The sequence below is a fragment of the Elephantulus edwardii genome, unplaced genomic scaffold (genome assembly GCF_000299155.1).
Source record: "Elephantulus edwardii isolate Elephantulus edwardi_28Jun2011 unplaced genomic scaffold, EleEdw1.0 scaffold00011, whole genome shotgun sequence".
In the NCBI taxonomy this organism is placed as follows: Eukaryota; Metazoa; Chordata; class Mammalia; order Macroscelidea; family Macroscelididae; genus Elephantulus; species Elephantulus edwardii.
Window position 1 is genome coordinate 30,832,244 of NW_006399761.1, and position 4,577 is coordinate 30,836,820.

The window sequence follows — 4,577 nt, forward strand, 5'->3', positions numbered from 1 at the left end:
TATGGATATAATCCTGTCACTCACGATGTTGTACTTCAAGATGGATCTAGAAATTACTTTTTTTACTATGAAGGCGACCCCATTTTTCCTTGTCTTTTCATCTCCAGAGTAATATATCATATGGTCATCTGACTCAAAATGCCCCATGCCATCTCATCTTTCCAATGCCCAATATGTCATTGTTTATGCCTTCCGTTTCTTTCTTAACAGTTTCTAATTTTCCTACATTCATGGCTCTCACATTCCATGTTCCAATCAGTAGGGTCTGCTTACATATGTTCTACATATAAAAATCCTTCAAATACATCATCTTCTTGTTACTCTTCTGCTCCTTTCCTACTATCCCTTCCATCTCGCCCCAAAACACTATTCCTGTTTTCTTAAGAATATCCATTTTTTCTGTCCTCTCCTTCCAGAAACTTCCTAGAGATCCATCAGTTTTTCATGAAACAAAATCAACTCATAATATGAGTTTCTAATTTTCTTGTTTTATTTCTTATCACATAAAGGACATTCACTAAATCCCTTTGATCAAAATTCTTTCATTCACAACCCTAAGTTACTTTAATTAAGCATTACTCTCTAACAAGTTGTGTTTCATTTTTTCTTCCCGTGAAGATGTTTAAGTCTATACCTATTATTTCATCCATATCTGTGTCTGTTCCTGTTGTTATTGTTGTTGCTATTGAGTTGGAATCAATGACTATACAATTAACACTCTTGGCATCAGCAATCAGGAAATCAAAAGACAAATTGTATTAGGTAATTCTGCTGTCATGGACCTTTCCAGAGTACTGAGAAGCAATGATGTCAGTCTAGAGAATAAGATGTGCCTGGTCCAGGCCATGGTCTTCGCAATTACTTGCTATGCATCTAAGAGCTGGACAATGAGTAAGGATGACAGAAGAATGGATGCCTTTGAGTTGTGGTGCTGGAGAAGAGTCTTGAACATACCATGGACCACCAAGTAAACAAGTAAGTTTGTCTTGGAGAAGGTGAAACCAAGTTTCTCCTTGGAGGCTAGGATTTTGAAGCTCCAACTCACATACTTTGGGCACATGGCCAGATGGGACCAATCCTTGGAGGACATCATGCTCGGAAGGGTAGAGAGACAGAGCAGGAAAGGAAGACCTTGGATGAGATGGATTGATGTAGGAACTAGGACAATGGAGGTTGGTGTGTCAGAGTCAGTGAGACTGGTTCAGGACAGGGCAGGCAGGCTTCAGAGCTGTTGTACATAAGGTTGCTATGAGTTTCAGGCAACTCAAAGGCACACAGCAACTACAACAACATAGTGAATTTGACTTTTTTTTAATTTGACTCTGTGTGACCCCAACACTTGGAGGCCCCAGCTCAGGATGTCACCAGCATCATCCAAGTGTATTGGACTGCTATCATCTATAGGATTTTCTTTCTCTGACTTTTGGAATTAGATCATCAAGTCTTTCTTCTTATGCCATAGAACAACTGGAACCTTTTCAGCATAAGCAACATTCAAGTCTCCACTAACAGACATTAGCTGCACTGGCCAGTTGAACTCAGATCTCCTGATTGGAAGGTGAGACACCATGTCTCAATGGTTCTATATTTACACCTGTATCTATTCATCTATCCACATTTTTCCATTGCCACAAATCACAACTCAAACTGCTCCATGTGCTTCATGAGATTGTATATGGCTATCACCTTACACAAGTGCATCGCTGTGCCTGTGTCCACGGAGCTGCCAGGTGAACGGGAACTGCCAACAGTTTGTACCACCCAGGAACCTTGCTCAATAAGCAAGTTGTCTGCCAGGCAAAGTCTGAAGTTCAGGAAAGGAAAAATGGAAAAGAACAAGGAAGAAGAAAAGAAAAGAAGCAAAATGGAAGGAGAAAAAGAATTAGAAAAATCACCAAAGATCAGTTTGCCTCTTTCATAACCTTGCCAAGGGCCAGACCTAAATATAGTCCCCAAGGAAAACTTGGCAGTGACCCTAGACCTTCCCTCCCTACAAACCAGGTGGGGCTGGCAGCTCTAGGGCAGGAAACATGCACAAGCCAACCTGCCCTACAGTCTTCCCAGGGCTTATCCTGGGACTCAGGCAGCACCAATTGTTCCAGGAGAGAGAAATAATTAGGGAAAACTGCTCCTCCCTCCTGGCCTCCAGGCTGCCCAGCCAGCATGATTAGCATAATTACAATATGTTCCTCCAGCATGGGGATGAAAACTTATGTGAGAGGGGAAATGTTAACACATGCAAGCCAGCCTTTGTAATTAGCTAAACAGTTCCTCTTTTTGGCTTTCCTGAGATACTCCCTGGAAACTCCAAATTTAAGCCAATGCCTGCAGGGCTGAAGGCAGCAACCACAGCTGGAATGCTAAGCACCTGCTATAAGCAGGGGGGAACCCCCCACCCCCACACATCCCCAAAGTAACAAATGCCATTGTGAAGGGGAAAGTGACATTGCTAGACATGGCCTTGGGCATTAGGAAAATAGGTCTTGACCCCTTGGCTGTCCCTTTTTAACTAGCCTTTGTTGGTATAGTTGTTGGAAAGAATTCTAACTTATGGAGTACTCGTGTGTGCAAACCAATGTTCAAGTCCCGATAATATGTCCTTATACTAACTGAAAGTCAGCAGTTCAAATTCACTAAGCCTTCTGTAGAAGAAAAATAGACAGTCTCCTCTGGAACAGACTTAAAACCTTAGAAACCCAACTGGGTGGAGGGGGTCTATGTTATAGCCTTAATTCTATAGCAGTGAGTTTTGGTTTAATATTTCAGAAAGCCACTGTCACACTTTACTTCCAAGTTACCACTCAGTGTGCTTGAACCACCAACCTTTTTAATTGGTTGTCCAAGACCTTACCATCAGCTCTATTAGCAAGCCTCAGTTGTCCTCAGGTCAATTTCCTCATTTCCAAAGAAAAGAAAACAATCCAATATTTTGAAAAGCAATCCAAGCAACGACCAATAGACTTAATAGCAATAAGTTTGGATTTTTAGGGAGTTCTCCTAAGAAATAGTTAAATTACAGCTGTTGTCGTTGTTCTATTTATTGTTATGTGTCATCAAATAGACCACAACTCATAGTGACCCTATGTACAACAGCTCTACCCTACTCTACCCTGAGACAATTTCACTGTGCAAAGAGCTGGAGTCAGAAAATCAAAAGGGCCAAACCCGTTCAGCATTTCTTATGTTTAAGGAACTGAAGAACAAATTCAATCCTGGATTTGTAATACTTAACGATGCTTAGAGTAGAATTTTAAATGATGCAGGAAGCATTACAAAAAGATGGAAGGTGTATAAAGAGTCAATGTACCAGAAGGACTTGGCTGACACAGAAGAATTTCATGAAACGACATATGAGAAAGAACCTGTGGTGATGAAGGAAGAAATATAAACTGCTCTGAAAGATTTGGCAAAATACAAAGTCCCAGGAATTGACGGCATACCAACTGACATATTTCAACAGACACTGCCCTGGATGTGCTTACCAAGTTGTGTCAAGAAATCTGGAAGGTCAACTGATTGAAAAAGAACTATTATTTTTTTTCCCATTCCAAACAAAGGTGACCTGAGAGAATGAAGAAATTATTGAACAATATCATTAATATCCTATACAAGCAAGATTCTGCTGAAGATTATCAAAAAACACTAGAACAGCACATTAACAGAGAGGTGTCAGACGTGCAGGGTGGGTTTAAAAGAGGACATGGAACTAGGGATATTACAGGTAATGTTCGATGGTTCTTGGCTGAAAGCAGGGAGTACCAAAGGAATGTCTATTTGTGTTTCATTGACTATGAAAAGGCATTTGACTGTGTGGATTACAACAAACTGTATCTGACTCTGAGAAGAATGGGAATCCCATAACACTTGATCATGCTTACACAAAACCTATACTTAGACCAGGAGGTAGTCATCAGAACAGAGCAAGGAAACACTGCATGGTTCAAAACTGGGAAAGGTGTAAGTCAAAGATGTGTCCTATCTTCATACCTTTTCAACCTATATGCAGAACAGATCATCCAGAAAGCTGGGCTCTATGAGGAGGAATGTGGTATCAGGATTGCTGAAAGAAGACTAATCTTCGACCTGTGATATGCAGACAACACAATCCTGCTTGTTGAAACTGAGGAGAGTCTGAAGGCTTGCTGCAGAAGGTCAGGACTGCAGCCTTCAATATGGCCTGAAGCTCAACATCAAGAAAACAAATATTCTTACCATTGCATTAATTGGCAGCATTATAATAGATGGTGAAGAGATTGAGATTGTTAACAGCTTTAGTTTGCTTGGCTCCACAATCAGCACACTTGGCAGCAGCAGGCAGGAAATTAAAAGACATATTGTATTTGTCAGTGTTGTCCCTGCCTTTCTCACACGCATCCTTACCCACTTATTTCCCTGCTCCACCATCCAGCTTTGAACAGCCCTCCATCTAAGAACTTATATATGAAGCTTCCATGGCTTCTGTGATTCCAAACACATCAGCTGATGAGGCGTGTGACAAAGGCAGGGACAACACTGACACTAAAGTTAACTCCGCAATAAGGGATATACCTTTAACTTGCTGGTCTGTCTGATACTTC